Source organism: Coturnix japonica, chromosome 2 (assembly GCF_001577835.2).
Source record: "Coturnix japonica isolate 7356 chromosome 2, Coturnix japonica 2.1, whole genome shotgun sequence".
Taxonomy (NCBI): Eukaryota; Metazoa; Chordata; class Aves; order Galliformes; family Phasianidae; genus Coturnix; species Coturnix japonica.
Window position 1 is genome coordinate 101930059 of NC_029517.1, and position 18707 is coordinate 101948765.

The 18707-nt window shown below is 36.0% G+C and overlaps 1 protein-coding gene across 2 annotated transcripts in view; it reads right to left on the bottom strand.

The window, feature by feature from the left end:
* Positions 1–10232: 10232 nt before the first annotated feature.
* CA8 (carbonic anhydrase 8) overlaps positions 10233–18707 on the bottom strand; it is a 68065-nt gene continuing 59590 nt past the window's right edge. The window contains exons 11-14 of one of the 2 annotated variants that reach the window (XM_032442735.1): positions 17410–18231; positions 15567–15715; positions 13808–13994; positions 10233–12951 (exon numbers count right to left, since the gene is read on the bottom strand). The gene's annotated coding sequence lies outside the window, so the exon portion shown is untranslated. The remainder of the gene's footprint in view (positions 12952–13807; positions 13995–15566; positions 15716–17409; positions 18232–18707) is intronic. The other variant, XM_032442736.1, reaches the window with a different exon arrangement.

Here is an 18707-nt window from a genome sequence, read left to right on the forward strand (position 1 = left end):
TTACGTTACATATTGAGACTCATAAAAGTGTTGCAATTGTATAATTTAGTAAGAAAATCTAGTATAGTTTCCTTTTGTCTGCTGAATCTCTGAATTTATATTGTCTGCAGCAACAATAAAATGCCATTAGATTAATTTCAATGATAGTACTTACTGTTCTCTCTAGAACCTTTTGCAGTGCAATGACAGTTTAATATTAAAGTCAGATTCCATTATTTTTCAAACAGATTAACTGCAGAACATTGTCTCAAAATTACAACTCAGAGGTCTTTCTCCATTTCCTGTGTGCTAATCAGTTTGTGGCTTCTGAGTCATTCTTTCATTTCCAAACTGAAATGAATTAGATATGTTTTATTGTTCTTTGTCAATGGCAAAAAATATATATCAAACTTATTAAACACAATGGTTTTCATCCAGCAGGCCATTTTGCAGCACTCTGTGGGTTTCAGCATGATTATTTATGTGATTACGGTCCATAAGATTGGGTCTCTCTTTGGCTGTTGTTTTTTTTTTAATCCAGTTTGACCAATGAGATTACATAACATACCAGTTAAAAACTGTTAACCCCACCAACATTAGGTACATACTGTATCCTACACAGAGGATCAGCCTCCCTAAACACCTGATGCAGGAATGGAAACAGGTTCCTTTGGGCAACAGTTTGGCACAGCAGGATCAGCTTTAGATTTTCCATCCCCCTTTGGGTGGTGGTGGCTCATTAATCACTAAATTGACTGATGGTAAAAAATCCATCCCAGTATCACTAGCTCTATGCCTTCAGCTATGGTAAATGACAAATTTCCTTGAAAGCACTGATGTTACACTGATTTAGACCAGTGAAAAGCTGGTCTTCAGAGTCTCACTGTACACCTGCACCTCTATGAAGCTTGGCTTTCCAGTCTGCTTGTTCTCTTTGGGGTAACAGATATTCATAGATGTCTGGTCACATGTAGATATCAAGTTGAAGAAAAATTGATTCACTCATCTGGAACTGTGCCACCTAGGGCAGAGCATCTGTTTATCAACATTTCAAGAGAGAAGTCTTAGGCATTTAGCTATGTCTAAATCACTCCTTGTGTACCACACCAGAACAGGACTATTCTCAAACCAGATAAGGAAAGGAGATGGACCTTTTAATATACTACAATCTCGATTGTCTGGTTCCAGAAGTCATTCTTTTAAAGTCAAGGCTCCATATCACAATCTGCAATGAGCTTCCCCTTGTTCTTCCTATGCTAGGGAGATCGCTGAGACCAGTGATTTAGTAGGATTTGAAAAGGATCATGCATTTATACAGGCAGTAAGCATGCTTTAAATTCAGTTAAACAGGATTTGTTTTACGTTACAAAGGATTTGTTTTAAGTTACAACATTACTTCTCCATGATCAGCAAATTTGTAGCTGTCAGAGTTAGAAAGAGATGTTTTCCTCTGAGCAGAGAGACTGCCCTGCTGCTATGTGAGGATCTCTGTGCCTTCCTGTTGTTGGTGTTATCTGCTGGAGACAATACCAGCAGCACAGATTTGCTCAGATTTCACCTCAAAGGAGGGCATCAATATAGCAAAAGACACATCAGATTTGGGCAGTAATCAGTGTGGCTTTAAAGAGACAAGACTATTGTGCCCAACCCACACAGCTGAAAGTGCTTCGCCATACAAAAAATTTCAAGGAAAATCGAACCTATCATTTTCTGACCTGAAACTGCTTCCTTCTGATTGTTTCCTTGAGTATACCTACAGATTATTTTGTTAACATTAACCTGGTTTTGTATGATCTGCTGCATGGATGTGGGATGAAGGTAATAATTCATTCTCAGAGCATTCATCTTCTGGATGCTTGTGATACAAAATAGCTAGCAACCACATAAAAAGTGCTAGAGATAGAAAGGATAAATTGCAGTTATTAATTTAAGGGGAAAATAACCTACCCCCAGTACATAAAAATTCATGCCCACTTCCCCTTCATCAAATTCATCACTGGGATAAGCCAATTTCCTTCAGAACCATCATCTGAAGGATAGAAAAACATGGATTTTTTTTCCTATGCTGCCTTCAGAATTGTAAAGGTACTAAGAACTCAAAGTTTTCCAGATCAACATGAAATGAATGCAGTAAAGGCAGAAAATGATCACTCTCTGCATCTGGATGCTGAAGAGTTTTTGAAATCTCTCCATCTTGAATTCTTTTTCTTGCAACCTTGGACCAGAGTCCTTTAGAGTATCAAAGAAGGAAGCTAATCTATTGTGGATAGCAGTGAATTATAAACCAAGTTTGAGGTTTTCCCTCTGGGGTATTGTATTGGTTTAGTATCTCTGTTATTAAAATACAAATACAAATAATATTATTCAAAATCTACCTGTTGAAACAGAGTGTATATTCTTCCTGCCCAAGAGACTGGAAATGAAAGTATAGTCTACAAATATTAAAAATCCCCAGACAACATTATTCTCACCACTTTAGTATAATAGAAACTAAATTATTTTTAAGATAAGTGGCCTGCATGTAGGGCCTTGCTTTTATCATTTTCCCCATGTGGTGCAATGACATGGTCACACTCTGCTAAGTATAGGCCTTATATGAAGGGGAAAACCAATCTTTCTATTTTCACTGATCTGCAATAGCCTATCTACCATCAAACTCTCTATTTTCTACAAATGCAATGATATTATTATGCAGAAATCTAGCACTACTCTGGACTGCGTAAACCATAAAGTGTGAACGTTTTTTAAATTGCCTTAGAATGTGTTTATTTTCAATATATATAAAAAGTTACAGTAAAAGTACAGGATGATATACATACATATGAAATTTCTAATCATCAATGCCAACATAAACTTTGCGGTTTATATTACATACATATAAAACATGCATTTGAAAAAAAAAGCAAGCTTTTAAAGCAATTCCTTGGTAGTTACAAAATGTCAGAATTAATGTCATCATGAGCTTCTGCACACATTTTTTCTATTATTGTCTTTAATTACACAATCATAAAATAATTCCTCACAAACCACCCACCTCACTCAATGTGCAAAATGGTCTTAATGAACGTTTAATGCACATTTTGTTTTTTCCTTTTTGATCGGTCTGCAGCTTCAGGCCATATTTGTTGCTAAAATGTAGATTTAAAGACAGAAAAATGAATTATTCTTTTCAGTGTCACTCTTCACTTCCACAATTGAGTGACACATAAATATTAATTTATTTTCATATTTCTGTGAGATGAAGAGTGGGATTAATTTTATTTTACAGCCAGTGCAACTGAACACATATGTGCAAACAAATATTTTTGCTGATTAGCAGGCAGAATTTCAGACATGATAAGATCAGACTTCTCAGAGCACTTAACGTCATGTAACAGTTTATGTAATTTTATTGACTCCAGCCAAAGTTACGAGTTCCTGGTACTTCTGTAAAACAAATCCCACGGTACTGCAGTAAAAATTAATGGTAAACTGTGAAAACTCAAATCTGTTTCAGCCCTCTTTGTTTTATGGCTTTATTTCCTCTAACTTGACAGCTTAAATCTGTCCATGCAATATGCAGCTAAGTTCCTCTTCGAAAAGGGACTGAGCTCGCAACAGTGAAGATGGCATGGAAATTCCAAAACCATTCTGTCATTTAACTGTCATCAACTGGCTGCAATTATGATGCTGACATTACACAGTTTAGAGAGAGGTAGGTAGAGGTTTATGGACATCTGCATGCGTGAAGCACAAACACACCAGTGTGCTGGAGTCACATTTGAATACAGCATCGCTCCCTCCCCAGACAGTTCCTGAACTTATACTGAAAATAGTAGGGCAATGCAGGAAATAAAAAGGGCAGAACAGAGTAGTGTCACAATACTTAATCAATAGGTTTTTTTTAACTAACTAAGGTTGAATGGCAAATATTTGTTTTCCATTTTCCTCAGTTGTCAATGTTGAATGCAAGTGTTGCTGGAACAGGTGACAGCATACATAAGCCTAGCCCCACGTCTCCATTGAGAAGTATGTACTGAGGGCAATCTAACATCCAACAATCATCGAGTTGCTTCTTTACGATGTCACAGATCATCACGTGTATTGACCACCAGTGTATCTGGCCTTCATGAATTTCTCTGATCCCTTTCTAAATTCATTAAGAAAAATTTACCTCTTGTATATGAAGTGCATACGAGCATACCTTTTATGTCATTCAAGGTCTACTCTACAATTTCATTTGGTGGCATTACATCATGTACTGCAAGAAGAGCTGTTTGCTATTGTCATTTCCGCTCTACAAATTCTCTCATGTTGTCACCTTTTTGTGAAAATTCAGATTTTTACTTTTTTTTTTAAGTTTGCTTTCCAGTTGTATGAAAGAAAATGTATATCCATATCTGTGCATATTTTCATTGCCTATTTCTGGATCCTTAGTAATCCTGTTGTATCTTTTTCTTCCATAGCATGCTTAAAGCCAAGTTACCTTTCTTAAACATGGAATAAAGAAAACTTGAAATATGAATAGATGATGAACATACACTGAGACATGATTCTGTAAAGCTCTTAATTATTTTCCTAATTATTCTTTAAATTCCGGTTGTATTTATAGACACAGCTGAACTCTGAGCTGTTGCTCTGAAAAACAGCTTGCAGAGACTTGAAAATCTCTTTCCTAAATGATGGATACTAATCTGAAGCCCATCATATGTTATATTACTTTTAGGTTATTTCTTTTGCTAAGCTTTACATTCCATTTAGTAACATTTAATTTCATCTACATTTTAACATCTCCTTAAAAGTCTGAGCTCCTTGACAACTTCTCACAATTAGTTTTAGATTATTGCAAATTATTCTGTACTATTTTCAGATATAACCTCCTTATCATTGAAGTTATCCATTTTTGTACATGTTCAATGGCACATTTTTAATATGAAGAATTTATTTGAACTTCCTTCTTTCTGAAAACTGACTACTTGCTCCTACAACCTTCTTCTTATGTTTTAACCGCTTCTTCATGCACTATGAGACATCCTCTTACTTCCCATGACAATGTAGTGTCTTCCAGAGACTTTCCAATGAGACTTTCTCAAAAGATCTTTAGAAATATGACATCTGAAGTGTGTGTTCAGTGACTCTTCTAGAGTTTTCCAGCTGATATATGAGCCGTGACTTCCATTTGCAAGGGCTACATTGGGTCTTCCATAACATACCATATTTTGCTGTTTTATTACTCAGTTTGAAGTTGCAGAATAAAACAGATTGTCACTAATTAAAATATAGTTTATCAGTTTGCAATTGTCTGACTTATCTATAAATCTTATGAAATATCGGTGCCCTATTTGCCACCTTCCTTCCTTCACATGACGCAGCTCATTTAAATGACAGTACTGCTTGCCTTTAATTGTTTCAGTTGTTTTAGTATTTTTGAAGGAAATAATCCTGTAGGTTTATCCTCTGGAAAATAATGGTTCTAGGGTAGGAAGTTCTTCTGGAATTCATATAAAGAATTAATTTTGATTTTTTTTTTCCAATAACATCACCTTAATGAATGCTCCTTTCACAATTCGGTTGACTATTTGACCCATAGATGTTCTTGAAAGATTTTTATTCCCATTTTGGGATAAATAAATGATTTTAATTTTGATACCTTATTAGCTTTCCTACTGTGCATTTTTATGTGTGATCTCTTGGTTTCTTCAAAGGAGAAATCTGTCCTGTGATAACAAACTACAGAGCTGGAGCTAAACTTTAGAGCTTTAAGCAGAAAGCAGACAGCAGTACTGAGATCTTGGAGGCCAGATACAGAGCACTGTGTAAAAGTATTCCATTGCACTTTTGTATTTACCAGTAGCAGAACACTAGCAAGACTCAGGATGCTTAGATTCCCATGGCAGTGTGTATTTATACTGATCAAAGACTCTTTTTCCCATTCCTCCCTTCTTTGACCTTAACCTTTGATTCATTCGCTGTCTTATTCGGACAGTTCTGGTTGGCATTTTCCAAGAACTTCAACACAAAGGCTACAGTCAGTATGTAAAATATCAGCCCAGACACTGGCAAATTCAGAAACAATAATACTAGTTCAAACTAAAATCTGTTAATGACATAGAAAACTGTTCATGAAATCAATATATAATTACGTATTCTCAGGATCATGGGTAGACTCATATCAGGAGCAAGGGATATCAGTCATATTATGGAACACAGAGGCAGGCATTCTAGACAGATCTCAACTTTTAACTATTAAGTAAATTAAATGTAAGTTATTTCATACAAACAAACAAACAAAAAAGTCAAAATTGAACATCTCTGTATGATCACTCTCCAACCTTTTCCAAAAACAGCTACTCTGTTATGAAGGAATAGAGCAACTCAGACATATACATCTCTCTCTGAGCTTTACAGATTCATAGAATCATAGAGTCACTCAGGCTGAAAAAGACCTTCGAGATCATCAAGTCCAACCAAAACCTAACCATACTACCCTAACTCTAACAACCCTCCACTAAATCACGTCCCTGAACACCACATCCAAACAGTTTTTAAACACATCCAGGGATTCTGACAAAGAAAATGAAGAGAAATAGACCTGTTAGAGTGCATCCAGAGAAGAGCCACAAAAATAATCCAGGGGATGGAACATCTCTCCTATGAGAATAGGCTGAGAGAGCTGGAGCTGTTCCACCTGGAGAAGACAAGGCTCCAAGGTGACCTGATTACTGCTTTTCAGTATCTAGAGGAGAGATATAGGAAAGAAGGGGACAGACTCTTTAGCAGGGTCTGTGGTGACAGAACAAGAGGAAATGACTTCAAGCTTAAAGAGGGTAGATTTAGATTGCATATAAGGAAAAAGTCTTTCACAGTGAGGACAGTGAGGCACTGGCACAGGTTGCCCAGTGATGTGGTTGATGCCCTGTCCATGGAGAGTCTTGAGGTGAGGTTGGATGAGGCCCTGGGCAACCCAATCTAGCTGGGGTGTCCCTGTTTGTGGCAAGGGAGTTGAAATAGATGACCTCTAAATATCCCTTCCAACTCCAAGAATTCTATGAGTCTATGATTCACACTGGAAACAATTCCCACCTATTATATATACTAATGTTATGCTGTGTGCAATGAACATGCGACAGGGATTTCTGGGAAATAAATAAAACTTTCAGAGTCTTTTCAGGGGGGTCCTCTGCAAAACCCTGAAACTAATTTGAACCTTTCACTTATTTCCAATTTCATTCTCTGACCTTCTGCTGCAAATTCTATGAATAGAACATTGTCTTTTCTGTGCAGTCTCAATAACTGGACATTTTCTAAGTCCATGGATTTGTACAGTGAAATATCTACTCCAGTCTGTGTGCATAATGCTCCAGTGCCTGCCAGGAATGGCTGCAATATTGACGCCTTTCAGTGCAGATCACATCATTCACAGAGCAGAGTTCAATAAGATGATACAGTAGTTAACAAGCTTTATAATACAAAGTTACTTTAAAACATGGAACTAATCAGGGGGAAGCCAGCTTATGTATGTCAGAGTTACATTGAATTGTCAATAAATAAGCAAAGATTTGCTTCATCTATTGTCATGTATATCAAGAAAGTCGTTAATCTAAACTAATGAAGCTTAAGATATATGACAGACAGTTTTAAGGAGCTCTTTCTTAACGATATGTTTGCTTTTCATTATTGCACTAAGAGAACCCATTACCTAGAAAAACAGCCAGAAAGCCCTGGATCCACTGCTTCTGTCTTCATTCATGTCTGACAATAAGTAGGGCCTGTACTTACATCTTCATAATATAAAGTGCAGCAGGAAAATAATGTTTCCATTGCTTAATCTTCACTCTGTTGGTTAGCTAGCTACCTATGGATTTTTCGTTGGGCATGGAAGATGAAAATTAAGGCTGGAATCAAGCAGATTCAAATTCATGTCCACTTTAAGTTTATATGAGTATTGACTCTACAGAGCTTTAAAGTAATTGCATGCTGTTGACATGAACATACCTTTGTAGCACAGAATAAAGCCATTAAAAATATTTCAAAAACAGCAGAAAAATCACAGAGTTTCCTTCAAATTTCCAAGAGTAAGATTAATGGCTTCTCTGTGTAGATTTGTGTGTTTGATATTACAGGACAGAAAAACAAAATGCCAGTCTGTTTTCAATTCACATTCTAAAAGAATAGAGGAAGAACAGGTATTAACAGATCAGCTTAATCTCCTGTTGTATTTGGTGCTCTACAGAAGCTTCTAGTGTTATTTTGGATGTCTCAGGGTAGGAGACACATAATTGGGACAAGCAGACATAATATCAAAGTGAAAAGAGAAGTGTACTTGCACAGCTCCTGTAGGATCACATCCTAGATGGATTTAGAGAGTATTTTGTAATCAAATTACACAGGGGCCACTGAAGGTAATTTTATACAAAAGAAAACTGTCAAGAGTTGGAGAAGATATTTTCAGACAAAGCATAGCTTTACAATGATATTACATACTCCATTGGTCCAGATTTCACAAAGTTGGTGTGATCATTTAAGGAATACATACCTGTCAGTACATCTCTCATTTCTAAGTTGTGAGTTCATTTCCAGTTGTAACTTTTCATTTTGGCTTTGAATCTTCATTTTATAGTAAAAACATGACACCTTCTGGAATCACCGCTAGTGATGAGCTCTGAAATAACTACGCCTCACTGACGGTTGTTGACTTTAAAGAAGTCTGTACTCAGATGATAACAGAAAATTGAAATAGGAAATTCCTTGATGGAACCAGGCCATTGCAAACAAACAGTCTCTCAAAGGAAAACTTTCCAAGTCAGTTCAAACCAATTAAATGGCCAGTATAACTCAGCTCAAAACTAAGAACTACGGGGGTGTCAGAATTCTGCATCTGTGATTGTGTTCAGAAGTTTGATGTCTTTAGGTATATTTAGCCATGTAGTGATGGTTATACCAACATTCTTGCATGGTCAAAACCAGTACAGAGATAGTTTGTAGTCAGACTCTATCACCTAAAATAAAGTTTCAAATAGTCCTGCACTTTTTTTTTTTTTCATCAGAGCAGTTTTCTGATGGAATACACAGTTTTTGCAAATGAAAGTGTTCCACAGGGAAATTTCAATTAGATTTTATGTCTTCCAGTTCCAATGAGACTTGTCAATTGCTTTGCCCAGATTGAAATATTTCATTGAATCAAGGATCCTAAAACATTTCATTTAAAAACTTTTTTAAATTAGGCTTTAAAATTTCTTGTACATTGCTTATCAGAGTTCTCTGAAACCCTCTTTCTCCTAATGAATGAAATCTCCCAAATAACTAAATCCCCATAAAACAATAATGTATCCAGCTGACAAAGACAGGCAGTATCTCAGTGACGCAATGTTGAATGCATTATGCAAAATACAATCCCTCTCAAAAACCTGAGGATTAATGGTCAGCTTATAATTTTGACTACTGATGACTCCTATGGACTTTAGCCATTGTCTGGTAAAGACTGAAATTTGCAGTTAACGTTAAGTGCAATGGATACCATTATATTCAGTCACATGTTTGTTAACCTGGTGCGTTAGAATTTTATGTCGGTATGTTAAGACTTTAGTGGTTTGAGAAATAGCAGTCTTTTAGGAACCTATTTCAGGCTAGTGTAAATATGATGGCTGTCAAACACTGAGAATATTGAAGCTTTTCAGGCCCGAAGCTTGAATTTGAAAGGATCTGTTCTATACACCAAAAATATGCTTTATAAATTAGACTATATCCAAGGATCATTGTTCAATACTTTTCTTCAAGAAATAGCACTTTCCAGGTGCTATGCCTCTACAGGCAGTAACCGCTGACAATAAACCTTCTGCTATAAAATCTCTCTGTCCTTCAAACTATATTCTAAAATACCTCATACTTTTCTTTACCTGTTTTGGATCACAAAAAAAAATTGTTGCAGTGGATACTTCATTGCTGTGAACAAAAATAAAATGCTATTTATCAGAATTCTTTCACTAAATAGAGCTTCCAGTCTTCAGAACTGCTGTAGGACTAATTCAAAGTGACTGAGATTTTCATTTAGTTTAAGCCATCTGAACACCACATCCTGGCATAAAATGGTTCTGTGAATCACTATGGCCAATCTGTCCGAGGTTTGCTCTCATTCGTAAATACTTTGCCACTGATGTTATGTATGCAAATTTCAAATTTCCTTATGTGTAAAATACAGAAACCCGTAGCTGTTCTCTGTATAATGGATATTTCTCTGTATAATGGATATCTAATAGATATTAAGGAAAGTAAGCTCTGGGAAGAATGTAGGGGTTTTTATTTCAGAACTCTGGTATAACTTCACAATATGAGAATTTTTTCTTTTTTCTTTATTCTCTGGGAATGCAAGAAAAAAAATCTCTTCTGTTTACTACATAGCCATTTACATTCTGGCTTTGGATTTTCAAGATGAAAATTGTTTCTATTAGCACTAAAACCAAAGAGAGGCTTTCACCCTAGAAATGTCAGGCACCATTACTTTCTATAGAGTCTGAAAGCACTGCATCTGCTGATGTCAGACATGGGCAATATGTCTATCCATAGAAGAGCAATGAGGCCTGTGGAAGGAATTTGTGAAAAGAAAGGAAAAATTGTTGTCATAGATGGCAAATACCAGCACTGGTGAAAAAAATACCAATTTTCCCTATTGCAAGGAAGATATACATGGCTAAAAAGAACCTATCAGAGCAGAGTTCCTTATTTTAGGGGAAAGAAAAGTAAATGCTTTGTATGGCTGAGGTGATGTGAATTCCAAAGTTTGGAATGCAACACACTTCATATGCAACAGATGAACACGATATTGATAAGTAGTTAACAACTTCAAGTAACACTTCAAAAGACTAGTGTTGGCTTAAGCTAAAAATCTTTTGTTATATAGTCCAAAATCCATTTTTACAGACAGATACTACATCTAAGAAACAGGTGTTGAAATTAAATCTTACTAGAAAGTGGTGAAAAAATATAATACCAGAATTCTTAGCACATTAACTCAACCATACTATTTTTATACTACATATTTTTATACTACAAGTGCTGCTCTGAAAGAAATGCCTCCTATCTTATATTGGCCCATAAAACCAGAGGTGGATGTTGATGGTACAGCAGTAGAGGCTGAACCTTCCTGACAGTACTCCATTACATGTTGTTGCTCTGTGACAGATGGCAGCAGAGGGGCAGTCTGACACAATGGCATCTGACAAGGAAGAGCATATGAAGCGATGGAACGTCACTGAATTTCTCAACGTGGAAAACATTGCACTTACTGATACCCGTTGATGCATATGGAGATGTCTATGGAGACCAAACAGTGGATGTGAGCACAGAGAGGCAGTGGGTGGTGCATTTCAGCAATGACACTATCATAGCAGCTGTGAAACAGTGGGTAACTTCTGTTGTTGCATATTTTTAAATGTGCAGCGTGCAGGTTCTTGTTTACCGATAACAAAACTGCATACTTAATGGTGGTGACTATGTGTTATGTGGCTGAGAGTTTGATATATTAAATAGTGTTATTGTGTTTTTTGTGCCTGTTGTGGTTTCCACGGAAATAAATAGCAGATATTAGTCTCAGAGCAACTCGTGTACATAAAAATTTTTATTCACATAACGTTTTCCCTACTCAGCTAGAGGCATTTCTGTAGCTAAGGTTTTCCAAAAAAACATTCTATATGCGTTGTCAGCTTGTATTCAAACAAATGCCTATGTATGCATCCTTTTGTTCTTTTTCATCTGGTCTGGATGCTCAGAAGGAGCTGTTACATATTTCACTTCTGCAGTGAAACTGTGTTATTCGCAGTAATCAGGTGCTTCTAGACACATGAGTATTTATGGGTTCTGTGTCTGTGAAGTAAGACAATTTGTTCTAATCAGATAAAAAATTATGTGGTCCAGCAACATATACTTTCAGGTCTACCCTGATTTTTGATCATAGTTTTTTAAACCCAGTCTGTATCAACAAAATAGCATTTTAAAAATTTTGCTTGAAAACATTAAAAATACTGCAGATGCAAATGGGAAGATATTAATCATAAGGTTAACTGGCTAGTAGTTTTAGGTATATGCCCATATCTGCCGCAAGTATATTTGACAACTGTAATTGCCATCAAACGCATGAGTCATATCAGAAAAGGATTTTTTTCAAAGCTATGAAATTCATTCTCTTCAGCTGAATTATAGATACTTCATTTTAAATATAGTCTTTGCTTGAAAAATTCTTGTAACATAGCTCCAACCTCCCACTCAACAGATATTATTAGTTTTCAGCTTAAAATAAACATGAAGTGGAATTCAGAAATTAGCAAAATGAAAGGGTAATGCTGAAAGACAAGATGTCAATGAGAGTTCAAATAAAAACCCAACTTCATCTTTTTTTTTGCAGTCATTCAAGATTGTTTGATATGGGACAGAAGGCCACATCCCTGTTGAACAGATTTTTGAGACGAAGAATTAAAGTATTAATGTGAAAGGTAGAAAGGACTCCCTCAGTTGTGTTAGTGACATTACTCAATTATCTCACATGATATTAAAGTGTTGCTTTACAATCTACTGAGAGAATCAGAATATGTAAATATTACAACCTACAACCTATATAGTAAAAGTTGCATTTACTTCACAAGGCCTGGATTTCACTCACTGTGTTTAAAATCACCAGTAAAATGCTCTTCAGGACCTTGGGTAAACACTGTTTAGAGTTATGGAACCTCTCAGCAGGGTTTTTTTTTTTTTAAAAAAAAAAAAAAGTACGTGTCACAAATTCACAAGTATAGTCTATGCTGAATGTATTATGGTAATTGAATTGTCATCATACTGTTGTCAGTGTGCATCTGTGTCTAATTGAAAATACATTTCAGTGCAGTTTTAGCCATAAACAGAATGTGATAAACCATTCTTGATGGGTTGGGGATGGGTTCTGTAACTTTTGGTACCTTCTTTTTCTTTTTTGTTCTTTCTTTTCTTTTTGGTGTGAATTATAACCTGGAGCATCAGAAAAAAAAGTAGAAGAATTAAATGAATAAAATTAAACACACATTTATGAATTTCAAGAAAATTCCAGTCTAGCTGAATCTTAAATCGATTTTCCTGTCACTAATGCTAGCATTGATCTGAGCAGGAAAAATTTATTAACAATTTTCCATTGTAGATCATTTTAAAAAGAGTTATGCACTTTAGGCCTGAATACCACATGCAATAATTCATAGCAGAGCAATCCATATGCTACACATCTCTCTTAATCTGTCAAGAGAAAATGTTAAACCAGGAGCAGATGAGAAGAATAGATTTATTGTGACAACATATTTTGGATTCCTTCTTTACTTTTCTCACCTAAAAATATCTGCATGGCTTTTATTATGCTTAGGTAAATACTTATTCATGACTCTATGTTTGTCCTTCCTAGCAAGAATTCATTTTCTCCCACTAAAAGTCTCAGCTGAGACTGTCCAGATCACCTGTTCAATATTCATTACAGGTCATCCTTTAAGTAATGCAATATTTATTGCTGGCTATGAAGAAATAGCAATTAATTGAGTGGATGGTAAATATAAACATAATAGATCAAAATAGATCAGAAAATATTGTTCATATGGCTTTAAATGTTTGCTATGAATTAGTTAAAGAAAGCTGACACACAACAGCAAGAATTTATTTTTTTGCTCACTCAAGCAGATGAACTTACTTAGATTTAAAATCTGATGCAATCTTAAATACATTTTAATCCAAATAAAATATTAATGAGCTTGCATTGAGAGCTTTAACTACAGTCAAAAGAAGAGCACACATGCAGGTGGGTATCTCCTTCTAACCAAGCCAGTGCATGGCATAGGTCACTCACAGTTCACATGCCATTGTCTCCAGCTTTGCTGACTTAGCTGAACTTAGGACACAGACTGGGATCACACACTTCTAGGAGCCCACAAACTGTCCTGGTTTCCCCAGCATAGGAACAATGAATTTCAGAGTACCAGTCACCACAATGGTCATCCAGTGCAGATGAAATTCCTCCTTTATGTAGCCTATTTCTGGTTATAATAATAAACAAATAAGATTCATGTATAAATTGTACAAAGTTCTATTGAGTCAAAAATATGTAGAGGTATTGGAATACTGCTGCATTTCTATCCCATCATCTATTTCCCTGACATATTTTTTTATACAGATAAAAGCTATTTTCTAACTCTTATCACCAAAGGCATATTTAAAATAAATTTTTATTAGAGAACAAATTCTGGATAAAAATATAACAACTCAATACTAGATTCCATACTTAAGCACTCAGAAGATTTTGAAACTAAGACCAATACTTTTGTAGATATCACAGAGTCTGTGAATTACAATTTACCACTGAAGTACATAATACTAGATTACGAAGCATTCTTTTTAATATCTATGTTGAACATTCACTTTATAATCAAAATATCTATTTTTTTATCTAACCGAATTAACACATTTCTAGCCTTTTCCAACCTTGATGATTCTGTGATTCTGTAATGTGATAAGAAGGAACATGGTTTAGTGGGCAATACTGGTGGTAGGTGGATGGTTGGACTAGATGATTTCCCAGTTTTTTTCCAACTTTTGTGATTCATTAAATCTGTAAACGCTTTTGACTGGCAATTACTGCACAGAAATAAACCAGCGTTAAACCACACTAAATAAATAAATAAATAAATAAATAAGTAAATAAATAAATAGGAAAGTAAACAATTTCAGGATGTCTAATCCAGCACAGAAGAATGCTGAAAGCTTAAGAGGGTATGAAACTGATACTTAAGGACTGGATGAACAGGACATGTGGCTAATTTTTATTTACTTTCTTGATTCAGTATGCAGCAGCTGTAAAGGAAGATGACAGGTTGCCATCATGTACTGAGAAGTGATAGGTGCTTACAAAACACTCATTAGACCTCTTAGAAGCCTATGGTTTTCTTACACTCTACAGAAATAAGTAGATGAACTGAGAGAAAGGAAATACTAAAAACATATCTCAGTTTCTTCTGGCTATGTAGAATGGCTTCAGAGGAGAGTATGGCATTAGGGAAGTATTCATCCCAGTAGATATCACTGCAAAATAAAGCTTGAGGCACTATTTCACCAAAGTAGGGGGCTACTATTTAAGCTCATAATAAATAAACATACTGTGTAACCTTATAGGTCTGATGAATAACCAGATCATCTGCTGTGACACCAGTAACATCTATTATTATTGTTAAGAAATCAAGATAAAATTAGGACTATATTTTGGCATCTATTCATCTAAAGGATAGTTATTAATTAACTTGTACTTGGAAGTTGCTTAAATTTCTCGGGACAGAATTTAAATAAAGCTTTTCTATTTACTTCTTGAAGGAAAATTTCCTACCAAATAATCAAGAAATCACAAAAGTACCTCCTTATTTTCTTTTTCACATTTACTGTCATATATGTAAGAAGATAATAAAAAGGTAAATAAATAGTCTTGTTACATAGCTGAGTACTTAACAAATAAGCGACCGTGAAAGAATAATACATTGTCTGGAAATGATCTTGGCTGAAATCTTCTGTAAGGACTATACAAATGACAGAGAGAAGCTTCAGTAACTATAAAAATCTACCTCTTGTATTCAGGTTGGATTTGTTTTTCCCTCTGAGAAGGTGAACAAGCAGCCACTGCTTTCAGAGCCCAAAGGAAGGTATTTCCTTTAATGAAGTAGCAGAACTTCTCTCACGTGTGTACAAGCAGGCATCCACATGTTTCAGAAAACTACAGATTTGAGAAAGCTTGGTTATTTGTGATCTCATAAAGGTCTCTCAGCACTCTGGCACCCCAGTTCCATGCATCTGAACTGCAGACAATGGTGTTTGTGCTGGTGTTTCAGACTCATAAATAACTATGAGGCTCTTAGCTGTTGTGTACTGCAGCAGGCCCAAAATACAAGGCTAATTCTATTCGTTTCTACTTTTTTGTTTTATACGTGACTTGATGAGTAGCAAGACATCAAACCTAGACAGGTGGACACAGTCTACACAGCAGCTCTAAGGTTGCTGGGTACCCTGAGTTCCTGTCCTGCAGGCACATCTGCCAAGGGTGACTCCCACAGGAGGTCACAAATACAGGGACCAGTAGGTGGGTGTCTAAAATAAAAAGGCCATAGATTGTCACTTGAAGAAATACAGATTTACAGATCTTTCTTTTAGTTTTTTACTTTCACTAACAAACAGGCTTCCTTTATATTTGCCTTCTTCTCCTGATGATATCCCCAAAATAAATGCATTTCTGTTTGTGTTCTCAAATGAGATTGCCTAAACAGACAGTCTCCACCACTGGTTTGGAGGAATTAGCTGAATAGATCTACATCAGCTCACAGAAACTGGGTCTGGAACATCAGACAAATGACAGCAGGCTCTATGAACATTTGTTAGGAAACTTTAGATATAGGTTGCTATGTGATGAAACTGATGAACTCTGGCCAATATTTTCAACGGCTTTCTAAGATTCTGGGAAATCCAGTGAAAACATCCATTTGTTGGTCTTCAACAAATGGGCAGAATGCAGGGAAGAAATTATCTCTGGTGAATGGTATTCCACTGAAAACCTGATCAGTAGCCAATCTGTAACTCCCCAGCTCATCTTAGTGAAAACTTTTATTTAATTTTAGCTACATTTTATTTTAAAAATGCAGCTCACTCACAGTTAAGCAGCTCACATTCTAGGTTTGTAAATAGCTCGTCTAGTATATGGGAGATAGATGCTGGCAGCAAGCACCCACTTTCAATATTTTGATTAGTTCTGCTTGGCTTGTATCATCAGTTGATTGAATGTAAGATTGTGCACATTAAATAGAGTAATGTCTTTATGGTGACTTGGCAATTATTAAACCACTAGATTGTACCCCAAACTCCATCTTCTCTAGATAAATAAAAAAAATCCATCACTATCCATCCAAAGTGAGATAGAATTATTAAGACATACATATAATTCACAGAAAGACATAATAATACACTTCTAATACGCTTCAGGCTGAACTTGCAAATGCACACCCTGCTGTAGAAAAAATTCCACAGAGACAACTTATATTAGTGTTCTGGAGGTGTTATTGTTCAAAAGCTCTCAAAGCCTACTTCACAGAGCAAATGATCCAAATGCAGAAAATATCTTCCATAAACTGAGTCAACCATTCATCAAAAGAATCAAATATGGAATGAGCAATTCTTTATGTAAGGGTGAATGTAACTGGCCCATCTCCCATCTGCTTACTTAGTGTATTACTATTTTGTAAACATTAAGAAAGAGTTTACTGAATCAATTTAGCTAGAATTTGGCTATAGTGTTTAAAACTTCCTTTTTCCCTCCTTTTGAAAAATTCAATCAAAATACTAAAGATCATAATAGAAAAGCGCGTCTTCGATTTCTTAACAAACTGTTAAAATACAGTTCTTCATAAAATCTTTGCATACCCATTAACTTTGTGTAGGTGGGCTCCCGGGCTGTGCCCAGACATGTTGAAGACAGCAAACAGTATTCCTGCTTTGCAATTCTCCTTGTGAGTATATGCCTGCAGGACTGGGGTCTGTGCTCACATATTGGACAAAGGCAACTGCTTCAGAAAACAAAACATAGCGCATTCCAGTTCATCACTATTGTTTTAAAATATCAAAATATGGCAGCAATGTGCAACAAAAAAATATTATGCTGAAGGTAATTTATAGGTGACATCTTTGCTTTCACGTATGTCACTGGCCATATTCCTACTGACTTCAAGTGAAACAAGATTGGCACAGTTTTAAAGGAGTATTACTGGGTTTAGCATTTCAAACCCACAAACATAAGGAGTACACTTAACATTATTGTGATTGAGCATTTTACTTTCAAATACATTTGACAATGTATTCAAATGAAGAAACGTGGCTTATCTTTTAAATTTTCATATGGCTGGGTTGAGCAAAATGGAAGCTGCTTTCAATTAACTGATGCAATGAAAAATATTGGGACAGATTTTAATTTGGCAGGAGAAAACACTGCATTTATCTCACTGTAATCCATCCATTGGTTTATGATTTCAGAGTCCTCAAGCAAACAGCATAAATCCACATGGTGTCCTTGCATATTCTAGCACATTTCTCACTTGGGTCATAGAGTTAGCTGAGAGATGCATTAAAACACATGTAACTGGACAGTTTCATGTCAGCTTCCTTTTCTGAGAAGTCTCAGAAGTGCCGGTGATGACAGTGAGGTTTTGAATGAAGTTGCACAGAAGAAACTGGTTTCACATCTGTCCACTGCAGAAGAGAATACCATGTGAAATAGAACTGAAATCTCCCATAGCAAGCCAATCAAAAATTCTTTTTGGGTTCTGACATCATAGCTGTAAATGAAATAAGGTCTTCAGAGCGAATGTGTAAACTATCACGCAAAAGTGCTGCCAGGATGAAAAGCTGTCTTAACCAGCTCTGACTGCCACTCTTTACCTGAGTGATGGAGTTTCTTCGGCATCGCACTATTTCACTCTCCAGGAATTTATCTGTCCACTATTTGTACAAGTGATGACAGCTCACTGTGGATGCCATGCTAATGAAAGGGCAAAAGAGATGTGCCCCAAATGATCCTGAGTATAATAAACTAGATTCTTCTTTGGGTGCAGGTACAGGGAGTAGGACAGAGAGGGGCCTGCAGACCTCCCCAGCTATGCTCACTGCTGCACTGTGTTGCTCTGAATGCAGGACCCTCTGAGTTAAGGGTCTGTTAGGAGCTCCAC